The sequence below is a fragment of the Petaurus breviceps genome, unplaced genomic scaffold (genome assembly GCF_028583685.1).
Source record: "Petaurus breviceps papuanus isolate PSGF00001 unplaced genomic scaffold, PetGlider_PUasm1.0 175, whole genome shotgun sequence".
NCBI classification, from domain to species: domain Eukaryota; kingdom Metazoa; phylum Chordata; class Mammalia; order Diprotodontia; family Petauridae; genus Petaurus; species Petaurus breviceps.
In genome coordinates this window covers 58,552,436-58,572,817 of record NW_027185764.1, presented here as the reverse complement: position 1 = coordinate 58,572,817, position 20,382 = coordinate 58,552,436, and the positions used below count along the sequence as shown (strand labels likewise).

Genomic DNA, 20,382 nt, shown 5'->3' with positions numbered 1-20,382 from the left:
TCTCTTTCTCCATGTGTGCATATGCACATACGCACACACATACACTCTCACAAATCCCCTCTATTGGTTATCCATTAAGTTGCATATCAAGTATGGACAGTAGATATATTTTATTCACTTGGTTTTTCCTGTGTGAATAGTTAGGCAAAACTAAGAGATTCTTTATTTGAAGAGGCAGGCTCTTCAGTTTTTGGGGTTTGAATGTGTTTATCTTTTCTAAAGAGTTGGACACAATGCTGGGTCTGATACTCTAGACATGGTCTAACTCAGGAAGAGTATAGTGTGATCATTACCTAATGTGGTCTGGCCATTGTACCTGCCTTGAAGTAGCCAAAGATAGCATTACCATTTTTGACTGTCAAGTTACAGTGTTTATTTATTGAATTTACAATCCACTAAAATTCCCAGATTTTTTTCACACCAACTCTCATTTAGTCTCCTTCATGCTGTACTTTACAATGTGAATTTTTGAGCCCAAGGATAGAGGTACTCCTTTATTCCCACTGAGTTGCAGATTGTTATTTTTGGCCCATAATTCTGGTGATTTCCTTACAGTCAGTTAATGCAGGGGTTGGTAAATTAGAATAGCAAACTGTGGCCCAGCAGGCTTCTCACCATTATTGCTTAGAGCTCAAATGGTTTTTACATTTTAAAATAAAGTTTAAAGTCGCCTTAGTTGGGGACCACATAAAAATGAGCTAAGGGCTAGATTTATTGCCTGGGCCTTAGTTTGCTGATTTCTGAAATGTGTTAGCTATCCCTCTCATCCTTGTGTTATTTGCAGATTTGAATATGGTAACATATATCACTTTATCCAACTAATTGATAGAACTTTATGCATTAATAGACTCAAAGAATGATAATCCTATCATTTTTTTCTCAAAATTTTCTCTTCAAAATTGTTTTAATAAATTTTTTTGACTGATATTTCTTACATTCTGTGTTGAAGTTGAATTTGGACAATTTGTTATTGGTGAAAGGCAGTGCTGAAGAACAAATTGAGTACTGGCCAGGGAGTCAGAAAGTCTTGGTTTTCAATTTTACTCTTACTACTTCCTAGCTTTGTGACCATAGACAAATCACTTATCTCAGCCACTGGAGCCTCAGCATGCCATAAAATCAGTGTATGTTTTCAGTTGATATAGTTCCTCATTAGAATACTTGACTTAATGCCATAGTTTACTGAAAGTACTGAAAGAGCAGGTACAAAATAATATATAACATATTGCATCATTTGATCTTTGGCAGTGAAAAGGGAATGAAAATTTAGTGAATGATTTCATGCTAGGCATTAGAAGTTGAGTATAGTTTCAGGTATGTATCAAGCCTGCTGAACCATAACTAGGCTTCCTTTCTTTCTATATGGATATTTGCCAAAGAATCGGAAAGTGAGCTTGGACCGAAGAGATCAGATGCTGTTAACATTGTCTTCACATCATCTAGGTTGTTTGACTTGAAATTCGTATTTAGGAAATGGACACATATGTTCAAGTGATTTCTCTTTTATTTGTCCCTCTTTGAAAGGAAGGAAACCAAAGAAGGAGAGACAATGATAAGTAGATTGGACGGGGGATGACTTGTGGGAAGATTAAAGTAATTTAATATATACAGTGTGCAGAAGAAAACAAAGTACTTTGAATATGATTAATCTTGTATAAATGCCAGAAGAGTGAGAATTATACTTTCAGAGTTATATAAAGGTGATAGAGTACTGCACTGAAAGAGCTTGAATTCTCTTTTATAAAGGCAAAAGAACATTTAAGTGGATTCTTGGGAAAATATTTTCCACATAGAGAAACTACTTATATAATTGGGCCTCTCCCCTCCTTCCCCCCCAACAAAAACCAATTCAGAACTGATTGTGTAACTTACATGGAGGCATGAAACAACAAAAAGAAATTTTGGTTGTAGATGGTGTATGAGAAAAACCCTAGGTGTTAAAGTTAAGAGTATTAGCTACTTCTGGGATGTAGAACTTTAAATAGCAAGTCTAATTCAAAGCTGTAGAATCTCAGAGTTAGTTTCAAGGAACTTCTGACATCATTTGGTCAAAAACCATACCTGGGCAAGAATCTACTGACACAGGGGGTCACTTAGGCTCTGTTTGAAGGCCTCCAACTCTATTCTGGGCCAGGCCTGATTCAGGTTGGTCTAGATGTATGGGTGGGAGGAATCAGGTTGGGGACTGGAATGAAATGAGGAACTAGAAAATTGTGTAACATTTAGCAAAATATGTTTGATTAATGATAATATGGAAAGGTTTTTAAACAAAAGTATGTTGATTAAATTGAGCACAGACCCATTCCCTTTCTGCCATGATAGCAACTCTGGTCAGAAGGGTGCATTGTTGGGATGGCAATGGAGCTTGAGGAATACTGAATATTTGAGTGCTGGGCTTTTATGTCTTTGGCAACTGGGAAGCTATTTCAACAATTTCAGCCTTAGTCCTCTGGATCAATTAAGTCTTAAAGGATTGACTTTTTTTTTTTCAGTAAAAAATTTTAATTTCAGAGCTTAACAATTATAAATGCTTGTGTACATTTAGTCAACCAAAAATCAAACCTCAGTCTAAGCCACTGCATATACACATTGAAACAAAAAGTACAAGTCATGAAAAAATGCTTGGGGGCTTCTTTACCATAAGGAAATAATTAACTATCTTGCACACACTGAACATCATAAATTGCAAAGTCAGAATTTTATATTACTGATTTTATTAACTTTTAAAAACACAACTATAGTTGAATATTACAACAAAAACAATAGCTAGTAGTGAGTGTGTTAAGATGTCCTTCACTCATTCACTACTGCATACAAAAGCCAGCATTACAATGAAGAGTATTCACTGGCGCCACCCCCATTAAGAGGTTTGACACTGAACCCCACCTCTGGGATGATGCTCATCATCCTCATAAGCTTCTCCATTGTAATGGCCTCTTCTTTCTTGAGATGGATCAAAGTCCACCAGTTCTACCTGATCCATATCTTCAGTCTCTTCTACTTCCTTCCTTTCAGGCAGTAATTTTTCCAACAAAGATAGCTTGTCTGATGAAAGAAAAGCCATTCTCTGGGAAATTTACCTTGAACTCAATTATTAGAATTCCTTTCTTATAAGGTCAGCGATAAATGGGCATACCTTCATTCAGCACACATTTAATATCTCCATGTTTAACAATCTGACCAGGATGAGAAGTAATGACTATAGTTCTATTATCAAGAGTTGTTATTGGTTTCTGAAAGCCATATAATGCTTCAACCAACTGGATATCCATACATGTGAAAAGGTCCTCACCACGTCGTGTAAATATAGCATTGTCCTTCTGATCCAAAACAATGATAATATCTCCTGGCTCAAGTCCTGGCTCCTGGTCACCTTCACCATGGAATGTTATCTTCTGACCATCTTTCATACCCTTGTCAATATGAACCTCCAGAATCTTCTTCTCTCGAACAATTTTCCTTCCGTTACAGCTTTTACGTCTATCTTTAGGGCTGATTCGTTCCCCATGTCCTTGGCATTCCATGCAAACTGACTGAATTTGCTGAACCATTCCAGGTCCTATCTGATGAATTCTTATTTGCATTCCAGTACCTCTGCAATTGGGACAGCATTCTACAGCTCCTTTCTTACCACCCCGTCCTTCACATTTATCACAAATTACATTCTTTTGCAAAGCAAGTTTTCTTGTTGCACCATTATATAAATCTTCTAAGGTCACTGTTATGTTACCTTTCCGTTCCCTTTGCATTCTTCCACCTCCTCCAAAAAACATATCAAAGATATCCATTGGAGAACCAAAGCCACCACCAGAACCACCCTCTTTGATGACTTGTTCTCCACCTTTGTCATATAATTCTCTCTTCTTTGCATCAGAAAGCACTTCATAAGCTTGAGAAATTTGCTTGAACTTTTCTCCTTCATTTGGATTCTTATCTGGGGGATATTTTAAGGCTAGTTTTCTATATGCCTTTTTTAGTTCTTCCTGGGAGGCATTGGGCTTTACCCCCAAAACATCATAGTAAGTAGTTTCCTTCACCATTTTTTATAGCCAGGGAGCGACGCTCGCAGTATGCCCAGTGTCGAAATGCTCACCACGTCCGGGGTAGGGGTAGAGTGTGGGGGGACCGCCCAGAAGACGGTTGGGATGTTAGGGGATCGAGTGGAAGAAAGAGAAGATTGGGGGAGGGGGCGCGAGTTCTTGTGTGCAGAGCTGGAGCGGCGGCAGCTGCTGCCCTCAGCTTCTTGCTGAGTTTTCTGGAAAGTTCCGCCGGTTTCATTGACTTTTTAGGAAAAAAGAAGAGCCTATGGTGGTCTTAATCATAAGCTATGTATCACCTAACATACACAGAATCTCCTAAGGCAGCCCCTTCTCTTTAGGGCACCTTAGACTCTCTGGACCTTTCCTGAAATACCGTGTTTCCCCAATAATAAGACCTATCCCGAAAATAAGCCCTCCCCTTACTGTGTAAGATTCCTCTAAAATAAGCCCTCCCCTGAAAATAAGCCCTATTGAGATTGCTACTGTAGTGAAGGTGATCCCCTGCGCTACACGCTACATTAGGGTACCCTCTGTATGCACTGTCCCTCCCCCCCCCTGAAACGCACACCGAGCTCCGAGCTGCATCCAATCAGAGCTGCAGCAGTGAGAGCTCATCCTGTTCTTCCTCAGTGATTTGCTTGCTGGCACCATTGAGAGCAGTGCCGCGGAGGAGAGCTGAGGCAGGACAACATAAGCCCTCCCCTGAAAATAAGCCCTCTGGTTTTTTTTTTCAAAAAAAAAAAAAAAAAAAGACAGTGTCTTATTATCAGGGAAACACGGGTATGCCTTTCTACAACTTTCCAATAGTTATTAGTTGCCCTCTAGAATCAAACGAAACAAGGCACATCATTTCTGCAATGGTCCTCAAAGATTTGAAGATGTCTTTATATCTCTAAATCTTCCTCAGGCTAAACCTGCCCAATTTCTTAAAAAAAAAAAAGATTTTTTTATAGTATAGTTTCTAGTCCTCATATCATCCAACATACATACAATTTGATATGAAACAGACTTTCTCAGTTATTTCAACAATCTTAGAGATTTCAATCCAATCAAATAAGCCTTTATTAAACACCTACCATGTGCCAGACACAAAAATAAAAACAAAAGTTTCTACCCTTAAGGAGCTAAATACTATTGAGACTTTTGGAAGGATAAGATTTATTCGCGTAAAATTTCTAGAGAAAAAAAAATTCTGTTTTGTTCAGCTTTGAGAGAACTGAGTAAGCCTGTTTCATATAAAATTTTATGTATGGTGGATTTAATTCAACAAGAATTCAATTTATTATTGAACCCCTTTGAGTGACTAATACTCTCATTTTTTTATAATTGTTTTTTATCTTTCTGGGACTGATGGAGTAGATAATTAAATTTCAAGAGTCTGCAGAACTAGGGTATTTACATAGGCTGGGAAAGTTCTATTTCTTTATTTTTAGGTGGTTTATCGGGTTCAAGGGCCTTCGAGATCATTTAGTTCAATCCCTTATTTTACTGATTAGGAAATGGAATCCCACAGTGGTTAAATGATTTTTCCAATGTCATAAATATATTTCATGGCTACTTCAAAGAAGATATTGAGTGTGGGGTCAGGAGTGACATGATCTGTCCTGCACTTTCGGAAAATCACTTTGGCAGCTGGGTAGTTAGTTGGAGTAGAGAGGAAAGGCACTGAAGGAAAGGAGCCAAAATTAGAAGGATATTTCAATAATATAGGTGAGATGTGAGGAAGGCCTAAATCAGAATTTTGGCCTTCTGGGTGAAATGTATCTAATAGGGAAAAGGGCACCATATTAGGTGTCAGGAATCCATCTTTGAGTCATAGTTCTGCCCCTCATTGATTAACCTTGTGTGACTTTGAGTAGCTCACTTTGTCTTCCTGGATTTTGGCTTCATCATTTATAAAAGGGAAAGATTAGGTGAGATGGTATAGGTCCTTTCTTGCTCTATCACTTTATGAGCTTGAAAACAGTTTTTTTTTTTTTGTGGTCGTTTTGGAGGGGGGAAGGCAGGGCAATTGGGGTTAAGTAATTTGCCCAAGGTCAAACAGCTGGTAAGTGTGTCAAGTGTCTGAGGCCAAATTTGAACTCAGGTCCTCCTGACTCCAGGGCCAGTGGTCTATTCACTGCACCAGCTAGTTGCCACAGTTAAGTTTTAAGACACTGAAACTAAAATTTTTTTTGGAGGGCAATTGGGGTTAAGTGACTTGCCTAAGGTCACCCAGCTAGTTTTTGTGTTAAGTGTCTGAGGCCAGATTTGAGCTTAGGTCCTCCTGACTCCAGAGCCAGTGCTCTATTCACTGTGCCACCTAGCAACACCAACACTGAAACTAATAAAAATACCTGCAGGTTTATTTGAAACTAAGTGGTATGGGTTTATGCATTTCATTGATTCTATATAGGCAATACTAACAATGCTAGTTGGGAATTTCTTATTTCTTACCTGGCTGTACTACTTTTGAGCTATTTTTTACTTCTCTGCCATACCCAAGGAAGCTAATTATTCATATAATCTCAGCATCTTCTACGTTCTCATTTGATTTATTATCCCAGTTCATCACTACCCTCTGTCTTTCTGACTAGAGGATAAAGCTCAGCTCAAACATCTCATTTCTCACCTGCTTGCACAGGTGAGTGGGACTTCTGTACTCCACAGCCCCTTCCCTCCCCTGCTTTTCAGCTTCCCTTTGTTTTTTTTTCTTTCCATTTTAGATTGTGAGCTCCTTGTGGACAGAGATTGTCTTTCTCTTTTTGTACACAGTATTTCTAGTACTCAGCACAGTGACTGACACATGTAAGGTGCGTTGTAAATTTTGACTATTAACTAATTACTGTGAAAGTCTGACAGATATGAAGATAGATATCTCATGAAATCCATAACTAAATTTATTTCATAATAAAAAAATCTAGTATTTAAGTAGTGTTTTAAGGTTTGCAAAGTACTTTATAAATATTATTTCATTTGCTTTTTAAAAAATGAATATTAATTGTTTTTATATGTAACTGGGGAAAAATAAAATACTAAATAAACAGAAAATAAAGATTCCATCTTTTTTTTTTTGGCAAGGAGTTCTCAACCTAGAGTCCATGAACTTAAAAAAAATTACTAACTATATTTCAATATAATTGGATTCCTCTGTAATCTTGCCTATTTTATTTTATGCATTTAAAAATATTATTAATGGGGTGACCAGGTAGCACAGCAAGTAAGAGCATTGGCCCCAGAGTCGGAATGACCTGGAATCGAATAGGGGCTCAGGCACTTAGCACCCACCCAGAAACATCTGGCCCTGTAACCTTGAGCAAGTTACTTAACCCCAATTGCTTAGGGGTGGCCAGGTGGCTCAGTGAGTAAGAGTACTGGCCCTAGGGTCCATATGACCTAGGATCTAATCCAGAAATAACTGGCTGTGTAACCTTGAGCAAATTACTTAACCCCAATTGCTTAAAAAAACAAAACAAACAAAAAAACATTATTCAGAGAATTGTTCCATGGGCTTCACCAGACTGTCAAAGGGAGGTACTTGACACAAAACAGATTAAGAAACCCTGTTTAGGCTTCTTTTTCATCACCTCCTAATATGTGTTTCATAACTGGCTTACAATCTTAGATGTTTTAGGGTTGTTCCTTTTGCTGAAACTTGAACTAACCAAACTCTTGAAATGTAAAGGGGAAACTCTTTGGGGAAGGAACTGAAAAAAAAAAACCCAACAAAAAATGAGAGGGCATAGATCAGTGAAATTATCACACATAATTCTGTAGTGCAAACTGCATTTTCTTAGAAGGGCAGAGGACTAATTAATTTCTTAACTGACTTAAGTAAAAATAAGGTGCATTTGTTTGACATATGTCTAGGCCTTCCCTTTGATAACAAAGCCTTAATTCTAGTAGCAGGGTGGCAGTTACAATGTTGCCCAACATCTTCTAGGGATGGGGGAGGTTATCGGCAACTTCTTTTAAGTCAGTAGGCAGCATTGGTGATGAAATGAGTGACAGTTAGCTTTCTGGCAAAGTCCCACTTCCTTAAAAGCTTCTTCAATGAGCTAGTTTTGTTTGACCTAGTTTGGATGCAGTTAGGAAAGCATCTGTTAAGCCTTCAACAGCATCAGTCACTTGAGCTACTGAACCCTGAATCTTAGAGATAAGATTTGTCATTTGTCAAATTTGTGACATAAATGGGGAAGTGAAAATAAGAAATATGTCTAAAAACAGCCCCAGTGATATTTTCTTTTACTTATAGGGATGTACATTATTTCCCTTTATCTCAATAATTAACCCAATTGCTTAAAGTACATCTTGGGTGGTCTGGAAAGAGAACCTTTGGTAGTTAAATACTTTATTTATCTTTGCTTTCTCACAAAACCATGTACTAGTTTATGTATTTAAATATTCAATAAATGGTTAGTGCCTACTATGTTCTGGCACTCTCCAAAGTATCATAGATACAAATCCAAAAATGAAACAATTCCTGCCCTTAAGAAGCATGATTATATTGGAGTATTATGAACACAGATGAATAAGTGCAAAATATATGAGGTAAATATAAAGTAATTTTTGGGGAGGAAGGAAGAGCATCAGCACACTGGGAAGGAGGGTCAGGATAAGTCCCCAGGTAGGAGACAATGCTCAAGTAGAAACTCAAAGAAAGCTACAGCTTGTATGAGGTAGAAGGAATGGGGGGGGGGGGGAAGTTTCCAGGCATGGGGAGAGGCTACAGAAAGGCGCTGAAAGAGGAGGTAGTTTGATGGAATTATTGTGTATGGACAACAGCCCACAGGCCATTTGGTGGGACTGTAGACATGAAGCCAAACATCAGGTGTGCTATCATACCTAAACAGATATGGAATAATATGAATAATAATATGAAAGAATAATATAAGAATATGGAATAGCGTTTAAATAACTGTTAATTTCTTGAAAAGGGCTGTTGGAAATGTAGGAAAGAAGAAATGAGGAACTTCTCATTTCTTTAGGTTTAAAAAAAAAATTAATCAGAAGACAAGCTAAGGTGGAAAATTACCAAACTGCTGGTACATGCTAGTGATTCTTGTTTAGTATTATTTTGATTCTTGTACAAATAAAAACCTTTTCATTAGATCACAAATGTTCTGGCATCTACATATTCTTTGGAATAGTATCCTCAAGAAATTTTTTGTTAGAGAATTTGATTCACTCTAATCTTAACAGAATTGAATTCTTATGTTACAGTGGGTACATTCAAACTCATGCAAAGTAAAATATGACCCATTTTGAATACATATGCTTTTTAAAAAAATAGACATGATTTCTATAGGTGTAGTAATCTTCTAGTAAGGAATTACTATTACCAATGAAGATCTTTTACTGAAATTTTTTATGTTAGAAAGTTGCATGGGAAACTAAGATGTTAGGTAGTTCACCCAGGGTCATATGACCAGGACTTCCCCAGGAAGGACTTTAAACCCCTATCTACCTTCTCAGAAACAAGCTTTCTATCCATTCATTGCCTCTTCTAATGTTTTACTTTCTTGTTCAGTCATTCAGTCGTGTCCGACTCTTCTTTGACCCTGTGGATCAACTGTCCATATGGTTTTCTTGGCAAAGATTGGAGGGCTTTGTCATTTTCTTCTCCAGTTTTATTCAGGCAGGGGTTAAATGACTTGCCTAGGCTCACAAAGCTAGTAAGCCTCAGAGGTCAGATTTGAACACTGATCTTTCTAACTGTAGGGCCCAGTGCTCTATCCACTGTGCTAGGTAGCTATATACACACAAGCACACACATACACATACAAACACATACATACACACACAAGCACACAGACACACATTCACTTTAAAAAATTTTATGTTCCAAATTTTCTCCCTCCTTACAGACCCTCACCTTCCCAATGAGAAGTATGTGATTATAATAACAACTATATGTTTTACTATTGATAGTGATAAGTGAAAGGTGATTTTTTTTTTAGTCTTTCCTAAATTAAGTAACTTGAGGTATGAACTTACTTTTGGCAGAGTAAATAAAGCACTGGATTTCATGTTGTGAGGACCTAGGTTTAAATCCTGGCCCCATCATGTGACTTTCCCATCTAGCTACAGTTCTTCTTCCTTTCTCAGGTAACTCCTTGAAAAATCTTATCAGTTGTTTCACTTTCTTCCTCCCTCTTCTGAACTTCCTGAAACCTGGCTTCTGACCTCCTCATTCATCTGAAATACTTGCCCAAGTGTTTTCCTAAAGCACTGGTTTGACCAGGTCATTCCCTGCCCTCCTCTGCTCTACACGCAATATGCACCTCCAGTGCTTCCTTGCAACACCTAGAATCAAATATTAATCCCTCTCAATGGTATTTAAAATTCTTCATAACTGAGCCTTGCCCTTTCAGTCTTGCTCTATGTAATTCTCTTCCATATACTCTATGGTCTAGCCGTATTGACCTTTTTCCTGTTCTCCCTTCCCATCTCTACCTCTCAGAATACTTTGTTTTCTCTAAGACTCAAGCTCCATTACCACCTTCTTCAGGAGGCCCTCCCAACGCCCAACAGCTTGAGCCTTTCACCTGCTCTCTCTTTATATCTCTGTATGTATGAAATTATGCACATTGTCTCCAGTATAGGGACTCCTCTACTTCAATTACATAGTGTCCTGATAATAGAAAGTTTCCAACTGCTATTGGAGGATAAATATTTTCTCTCTTTCTCTCTCCCTCCCTACACACACACACACACACACACACACACACACACACACACACACACATACAAAATAAAAGGAGATGGTCCACTATGATAGCTGACCTTGGATAAGAGACATGGTTACCTCAAGTCTGTGATTTTGTCTAAAGAGTTCTTGGTCAGCTCTATTAAAAATTTTTTTTAATAGTATTTCCCCGCTCTCTCCCTGTGATAGTAATGGAATTTAAAGATCCCCCTGTATTGGCTTGGTTTTTGGTTTGATTGTGTTAAAACCCAGAGCTTGTTAATCCCACTGGAATGGACTTGTTGACATGAAAAGAGAGGGCTGAACTGGGAGGAGCTGGTAAATTTAGAGAGACACAAGAAAGGAGGGAGGGAGAAGAACTTTTTGGAAGCAGCACCTTTGAAGGCAGAGAGAGACTGAGAGGATTGCTGAGGGCCACTTTGAATTGCCCAGGACTTTTGAGAGCTGCCAAGGACTGAGGAGACATGGCTGTTATGCTGGTACTTTGTCTGTTTTGATGTTGTTTTGCCAGATTTGTCCACTGGTGAAAGACAGTCCTCTTGTTGCAGAAGTTTGGGAACCTTGCTGTTGGTTCCGAAGCCCTGAAGAAGGATTTTCTTGTTATATGTTTACAGAAATCCTGGAAGAGAGTTTTGCTAATGTTTTCAGGGGTCCTAGGACTGTTCTGCAGACAGAATGAATTAATGAAGAGACTGGCAATGTATCTCGTTGCCTTGCTAAGCTTTGTCTCCCCAGGAACAAAGATTGCTGAGAACTGTGTCAAGATGAAGAAAAGACCTCCATTTGGGTATTAAGTGCTGTGCTTAAGCTTGTTGTAACTCTGGGGTAGATCAATTGTGATCCAAGGGTGGGGAACTTTTGACCTTTTTGTGTTCTGTGATTGAACAAATAAATTTATTTTACCTATGATTGGAAACTAATCTCCATTTGAGAACAGGGGCTTTGTGATGGACTGAATGAATGTACAGCCTAGGGTGGAGTAGTATTTAGAAGAGGGACTTTGTAATTGTTTGAATGAATGTAATGTCCTGGGGTGGGGTAGTACTTGGAGATTATTGAATCACACTTAGTAAATGCTGTATTTTGAATGATGTCATATTTTGATCTTCTCTGTTCTTAATTTTTCACTGAATAAAATGGAGAACACCTATGCTGGTATTTTGAACCTTGGGAAGTTGCCTTTGCTTGGCATTACATTACACTCCTCTCAATTACATGTTAAGGTAGTTTTCAACATTTACTTTTATAAGATTTTAAGCTCCCAAGTTTTTTCTCTCTTATCTCTCCCTTCCACACTCCCCAAGATGTCAAGCAATCTCATATAGGCTGTACCTGTACAATCATATTAAACAGATTTCCACATTAGTCATATTATAAAAGAAGAATCAGAACAAAAGGAAAAAAACAAAAATGAAAATAAAGGAGAAAATGTCATACTTTGATCAGCTTTCAGACTAGTTCTTTTTCTGGATGTGGATAGCATTTTCCATAATGAGTCTTTTGGAATTGTCTTAAATAATTGTATTACTGAGAAGAGCCAAGTCTATCAAAGTTGTTCATAACATAATGTTGCTATTACTGTGTACAATGTTCTTCTGCTTCTGCTCAGTTCACTCAGCATCAGTTCAAGTAAATCTTTCCAGGTTTTTTTCCTGAAATCTGCCTGCTTATCATTTACTATAGCACAATAGTATTCCATTACATTCATATACCACAACTTGTTCAGCCATTGCCCAATTGATAGGCATCTCCTCAATTTCCAATTTTTGGCCACCACAAAAATTGTTGCTGTCAGTATTTTTGTACATGTGGGTCCTTTCCCCTTTTTAATGACCTCTTTGGGATACAGACCTAGTAGTGGTATTGCTGTGTCAAAATGTATGGGCAGTTTTATAGCCCTTTGGGCATAGTTCCAAATTGTTCCCTGGAATAACTGGATCAGTTCACAACTCCATTAACAATGCATTAGTGTTCCAATTTTCCCACATCTTCTCTAACATTTATTATTTTTCTTTTTTGTCACATTAGCCAATCTTATAGGTATGAAGTGGTATTTCAAAGTTGTTTTAATTTGAATTTCTCCGATCAGTAGTGATTTAGAGCATTTTTTCATATGGCTATAGATAGTTTTAATTTCTTTATCTGAAAACTACCTGTTCATATCCTTTTCTCATTTTTTAATTGGGGAATGATTTGTACTCTTATGAATTTGACTCAGTTCTCTATACATTGTAGAAATGAGGCCTTTATCAGAGACACTAGCTATAAAGATTGTTTCCCAGCTTTCTGCTTTCTTTCTAATCTTGGTTGCATTGGTTTTGTTTGTGCAAAACCTTTTTCTCCTTATTGCCTTTTTGAGCCTCTTTTGCCATTTGAGTTAGTCTATTTTTTAAGGTGTGATTTTCCTCAGTCAGGCTGTGACTCTCATTTGGTAATTTTCTTGCATTGTTCTCATTTCTCTTCCCAGTTTTTCCTCCACTTCTCTTATCTGCTTCTTAAGGTCCTCTATGGCCTGTAACCAACTCCAAAATAGGAGTCTAATGTTGGAATTTCTGTTTCCTTTGCCTGGTCATGTCACCCCTCAGTCACTTGACCCCTGGGCTTTTTGTCACAGTAGGACTCTGCCACCAGACAGGGGAGCTTTCGTCCCAAATGATGGGATTTTCTCAGCTGCCAGAGGTATTAGTTGGGTGCCCTCTCTGAAGCCTCCACATGCTCTGGCAAGCTGGACACACACCCCAGGACCTCCACCCTAGACTGCAATCCAGATCCAAGCAGGTTAAAGTAAGAGCGTTTACCCCTCAGACTGGTTGCCTGGTCCCCCTACAGTCTGCAGGCCAGGAGCTGAAGCTGCCATGTGGCAGGGGCTGTGCAGCAGCCTTCAGTGGCTTCTTGCCATGTACTCCCACTTATTGGGTCCCAAAGTCTCACTTTGTCCTTAGCATCTATATGTTGATAATTCTGAGCCGCTACAACTGCTGGTGATTTTGAGTCCCTCCAGCCAGCAGCTGGTCAGGCCTGCCCTGAGGCTGCCTCCTGGCTGTGGAGCTGGGCTTGGCTCCCAGAGCGCTGCACTGGCCGATTCCTGCCAGCCTGCCGATTCCTGCCAGCCTGCTGTGCTGTCCTCAGTGGGAGGTTAGCTTCTCTGTGTCATTTTGTGGGTTTTGTAGCTCCAAAGTTTGTTCAGAGTTACCTTTACATGGATTAAAGGTGGTGAGAGACAGCCACGTGGAGGTCCTTTTTCTACTCCGCCCCCCAGTGCAAAACCTTTTTAATTTAATGTAATCAAAATGATCCATTTTCCATTTCATAATGTTCTCTATCTCTTGTTTGGTCATAAATTCTTCTCTTCTCCATAGAACTGACAAGTAAATTATTCCTTACTCTCCTAATTTGCTTATGGTATCACCCTTTATGTCTAAATCATGTACCCATTTTATTGGTCGCTTCTTTTTATCTCTTTCTCCTGGACAGGGATTGTTTTCTCAACCCAATAAAAATACCTATCAGCTATATGGCAAATATCTCCACCGAAGTCCCTGCCCCACCCCTTTGTCTCTTGAAGGATACTACCTTTCTCTACCTCTCCATCCCTTATTTAAGTTGCTGAAGAATACTGCTGACTGTGTACTCTAAGCAGGCCTCAAAAGTTCTAAAAACTAAATCTGTAACATAGGAAATTGAAACTATTATATTAAATTTCCTTATCATAGTGATAAATTTCTTTGCTTTCAGTTTACCCTTCTATCTTTGATACACAGACATTGGAATTCCACTGATGGGTATGCCTCTCCCAAAAAGCTCTAGTCTTCCCCAATTTCCTGATGCTAGCGTGATGGTTGGCCCATAGTTAGCACTTAATGACTTTTTGATTGATTACAGAAAAAGTCAATTAACTTCTCTGTTTCCCAGCTTCTTCACACCTATATAATGGGCCTATATAATAAAACCTCAATATTGTATTCTACAGCTACTAGGGATTGATTAAGTCTGAAGCAAGATTAGGGAAAATTATTGAATGACTCCTCAAAAGCATTCATGATCAATTTGGAAAGTATAACAATTTATAATATTCTCAAGCTTTATTCACTTGGAGGATTACTTAAGCCAGAGGTGGGGAACCTGTGGCCCCGAGGCCACATATGGCTCTCTAGGTCCTCAACTATAACCCTTTGACTGAATCCAAACTTCACAGAACAAATCCCCTTGATAAAATGATTTGTTTTATGTTTTAAAATATGGCCTTGAATGGTAACCAGTATGCTCTGTGCCATTTTAAAACTCAGAGTATTTAATATTTTTCCTTCTGCTATTTGCTAGTCAGATCAGTTTGCTTCATGATTTGGATGTTAACTTGTTAACTGAAATAAGCTTACTAGAAATATTTGGTTCTATATGAACATAAACCTTTTCATTTTTGTAGGGGGGAAGGCAGGGCAATTGGGGTTAAATGACTTGCCCAAGGTTACACAGCTAGTTTGTGTGTGTGTGTTAAGTGTCTGAGTCCTTTTAGTCAGAAGAGAAGTATATCAATGTACCTTTTGATTGTAACTAAGATTTATTTTGGGAATCACCAGAATACTTAAGTTGGTACTTCAGTTTCCATTAGAACAGTACTCATGCACACTGGGGAATACATGAAGAAGAAATTAGACTTTTACTACATGTCTTTGCTATCTGCATTTCTACACCACTCAGCTCGGTGTGGTGAACTCTATGCCATGAAATTATCGTGCAGACTACTGAACAGAGAAACTATGACAGGTTTCTTTTTGCTTCAGGCCAATTTTTTCATCATCCTCTGACATGTGGGTTTCATAACTTCCTTGTAACAACACCGCAGCCTGTACCCTTGGTGAACATAAGAAATCACACTTAGTCAAGACAGTGTTTATAAATCTCAATGCAGGGCAAGAGGGAACCTTGGATATGCATGTCTCTCTTATGCTATTTCATGTGATTATTTCTCCTGCCTCCCCGCCTCCTCCCCCCAGAAAAAAAGTTCCCTTTAGGAACTATTTATTCTGTGAAAGAGCCAGGAAGCCCTTACAGTTGCCCATAAAGCCCTCAATCAGTATGCCTACTTCTATATCTCACATCCTTACTTTTTAGATCTTATCTCTGGTTGCTGCTTCCATTACTCTGTCCTCATCCACAATTACATCTTTGCGTTTTGCTGGCATTCTTGTGGGGAGAGGAGTAAAACTCAAAAGTACTGGGTGCTTCCCCTACCCCCCTTCTCCCTCCTAACATAAATACACTTCTCTATAATCTGACTCCAATAATAAATATCATGATTGAGCATAATTTCTTTGTTCTAACTTCCTACCCATTCCTTGTCAGGTCCCCTTCCTATTCTACACAGGTACTTAACAAACTACCCTGTTTGAGTGATTCAAGAACTTTTGAAAAATGTAAATTATGTCTTCACAAAAGAGTTGGGAACCTTTCTTTTTGAGGCAGTGGAAATGAAAAGACTAAAGCTCGATGTTGAGTAGAAGAATCCTTTACATTTATATTGTCTAATGCATAATACAGCTTTGTATTATATACATTGCAAAGTGCTTTCATGGTGCCACAGCTAGTCTGTTGTTGGGCCAGGCTAACATCTCAGGTATTAACTCCTACAGAGTCCTCTTTTTTCTAGATTAGACTGCCTCCACCTACTTTAGTGCCTATTGGGACAATTTAGTAGGCAATTGATGGGAGAAACCACTTTGACTATAAGTTAGAGAACTGAAAGTCCCATTTGAAAGACCCAGTTCTTTCAAAATTTCAAAGAAAAAGGTTAAAATAAAATGCCAAACCATCAATCCCTAAAACCTAAACCATGATCTTTATAGAGAATGTGTGTCATGGACCTCTTTGCAAATCTGGTGAAGGCTTGAACCCCTTCTCAGAATAATGTTTTAAAATACATAAGATAAATGGATTTACAAAGGAAGCCTGATTATATTGAAATATAGTTATCACAAAAAATTTTTTTTAAATTTCCTGGACCTCAGGTGTTAAGAACCCACTGTAGACTATCACTAAACATTAAAAAAAAGTTTTATGAGGATACCAACCAGAAGACTGTGGGAGTAGGTGATATAGTCAGGATATTAGGAATTGTATTCTGTTTCCCTTTTCTTTAACTTGATCCTTTTTACTTTCCTGTAGCTCAGGAAAACATGTTTAAGCTGAAGATCCTGTTCTAAGAAGAAAAATACTGGAACCTATCTTTGTAGGTGTTAGCCCCACCTATATCCTTGTGGGTCTATAAAGCTATTAAGGTTAAGATTTTTGTTTTTCCTTGTACTTCATGTGTCTATTGTCATTTTCAATTCCCTTAACTGATTCTAAATTCAAATTAATATTAATGTCTGCTGTGAGCAAGGCACTATTCAAAGCACCCAGTTGGGAAATACATGGAAGTATAAGGAATTGTTTTCTCTCTTACATCACTTTCCTTACCTAATGGATGTTGCTTAAAATAACCATTTGTTTTCTATTATTGAAATTCTGAACAATTTAGTTTTAAAATAAGGATTGATTTACTACATTTCCCCCAGTTTATTTAGTGAACTAAAAGTTTGTTAGTTTCATTCAAATATTTCTTTTTCTTTTCCAAAGGAAGCAGCATTATAATAAGAAAAAAAAAACAGTTAAAAGAAGTGTTATAAAAATGAGTTTCATTGGAATCATTAATAAAGTCTAATCTGTGCAAAAAAAGTTGGATGATTTAGAAGGTTGAACATTAAGAAGGCTCACACATACTTTCAAAGGTTTAGAATGAAAACACCAAAATCTTAATCCTTAAACCCCAAACCTTGATCCTTTTAGTTATTCCTTTGTTTATCAGGTTAGAATTTTCCTCCTGTAGTCCATGAGGGATACAAAGATTACAATAGGAGATTTAACGTGAAGGCTTCTTATCACATACCTTCTGTAAAGTGAGAAAAGTGGTACAAATTGATGTACAAATTTATACCAAGGTTGCATAGTAGACACTAAGTCATCTAATGCTTAAAGAATTAAATATTTGTAATTGAGAATAGTATTTAAGTCAACAGTTTTTCCAAATCACTTGTCTGCTAGGTAATTGGGAAAATACATGAGAAGCTCTTAGAAAAAGGAAACTCTTAATGGTATTAGTGGTAGAGGCAAGTCTTAGGCTGTAAGTTGAGAAGTTTGTCTTTGATTTTCCACTTCCTCCCTCCAATTCCTTTCAGGTGTTGTCATCTCTTTCTGTCCCATTTTGCCTTATGGGTGTTAGTGATTTTTGCTACCATCTTTCCCTTATTAAAATAAGCCCCATTCTATGAATTATATACTCACTCTGAGTCTTTATAGGAAACAGTTACCTAATCGATAAACTTGCTGATCTTAATGGGAGGAGCTTCCAGTGGATCTTTAAAGTCTTTTCTCTCCCCAAAATAATATGTACTTTTAACATGACCTTCTGGAAATGATGTCTCAATTAATTCTAAAGTTTCTAGTTTTTGGTCTTTTAGAACAATTTTAGGGACTTGACTACCAGAGATCTTGTATCTAAGTCTTTGTTTGGGCCTGGTTTCAGTCCAACAATGGAAACTCTGCCCCATTCTAATTTGGTGGGGAAGGAGAATCATTGTTCCAGTGAATAGGGACAAGATGGGCTTTTGCTGCAATCAGTAAGGCTGTTGTAAATATTGAAGTTTTTGCCAGATAAGATCTAACCTAGTCTCTTCGTCCTACCAAATTTTGTGGTCAGTTTATTATTCATTTGTAACAGAGAACCATAAGTATATATATGTAACTAGTTGGACTGCCCAGCTCTCATTTGAGAAGGAGTGACACCCAGGAAGAGATGGAGGGATAGGAGGTTATAGTCAGAAGAATTTCATAGCCCTTGTTCATTGACATGGAACACCCATGGATGAATCATTCCCTGGGTGGTGTGATAGAGGCATAGGTCATGGAATTAGGTCATGGATTATTCATTTGGTAGGTCAGAGTGTTTGAAGTACCATTAATACACAAGGTGAAGTCACTAAGTATAAGAACAGAGTTTTAGGTGGAGGGGAAGACTGAACCAGTTCTGAACTCCTTCAAGGAGATAGAAGGACCTGGGGTCTAATAGATAATGACATTTAGACAGGTTGGCAGGCAGGAAACAAAGATGTATTAGATATCTACTATGTTACAGACACTGTGCTAAGTACTTTACAAATATTATCTCATCTGATCCTCACAACAACCTTGGAGGTAGGTGCTATTATTATCCCCATCTTACAGTTGGGGAAACTGAGACAGTCACATACTTGCCCTGGATCACACATCTAGGTGGTGTTGGAATCTGGATTTGAACTCAGGCCTTCCTGACTCCAACACTCTATCCATTGTACCACCCATTGCAGGTACTGGATAATGATTCATGTGGATATTGCAAAACTCAAAAAATAAGAAATTGTTGAGCAATGGAAGCAAATTGAGCCTCTGGAAAGGACAGTGGGGAGCAATGGATATTCCTACTCCCTCTGTTGGTCCAGTGTATTGGGAGGCAAGAGAGAAGACACTTCCAGTACTGGAGAGGATGCCTGATGATGCATTATTTTTGTGGGGAGTCAGATTTCCATATGTCCCAGAAGATGGAAGGAATGAAGGAAGAAAATGTCTAGCATTAAAGGAAGTTTAACAATAGAATTTGAGTTCCAAAAGGCACAATGAAGGGTAAGACATTTCTTCATGGTGATTTGAGAGGGATATAGTTAGGGTAAAATGGGATGGTAGAAAGGGAATAGTAGCAGTGAAAGGGTGGGCTTATTTTGTATTATATCATTTGAGGTGCTTTATTGCTATGATTAGGGGAAGAGGTGGGTATTTGCTAACTGCATATTAGGAATTTTTACTGGGGTTCTTGATTTTAAGAGTTTTGTTACTAGAAAGGGGGGAAGGTATCAATTTTTATTCAAGTACTAAAGAGGTAGAGGAGTTTGGACTTTACTCATTGATGAGGCATTAACAGTAAGAAATCTTGTACCGGGGTCTTTGGTCTTGACCTGGTTCCAGTCCAATGGTGGAAGCTTCTCTCAATCCTAGGTCAGTGGAAATTGAGAGCTATAGCATTGTTGGCAATGAATAAGGACAAGAGAATCAATAGATTACAGGGCAGTATTACAGTTGGGGGTGTAAGTCTGGGAGTCTAGGGTAACTATGGTCCTTGGAGTCACTCTGCCTGAGCTCCCTAATGATGGTTCATAAGACTGATGTTCTGCTCTTCTAGCCCCATATTAAAAGAAGTTGTCTATGAAAAAGAAGTCATGGTCTTTTGTGGGGGGGATGGGGTGGGGAAGGGTTTATGGAAGCACTAGAGGTCATTGTACTGCAAGGTTATGACAGGCTAATTTGCAAATAAAACTGACATCACACTCACCTTTCCTTACTCTTTCCCAAATTTGCTGCAGAGGCCTGTAGTGAAAGCCAAACCAGAAATAGTTACAAGAACATTCATATATGCATTAGGATGTACAATTCTCTTAGAAGCAGCTCTCTGTATATGATAGTACCTTTTATTATCACTAAAAACTCACTCTGTATGTAGCTGTGGCTGCCCATTCAAAGGGCAGATCCTGGTTCAGATAGCTGTCAAATAGTTTCTTATACCAAGAGAACAAGACTGGACTAGAGATC

At 38.2% G+C, this 20,382-nt stretch overlaps 1 protein-coding gene and 1 pseudogene across 1 annotated transcript in view; one reads left to right on the top strand and one right to left on the bottom strand.

Annotated features, from left to right (window-relative positions):
* LOC138158870 (solute carrier organic anion transporter family member 4C1-like) overlaps positions 1–20,382 on the top strand; it is a 122,636-nt gene that overhangs the window by 7,941 nt on the left and 94,313 nt on the right. The window lies entirely within an intron of this gene.
* On the bottom strand, positions 2,479–4,105 carry LOC138158872 (dnaJ homolog subfamily A member 1 pseudogene; annotated as a pseudogene).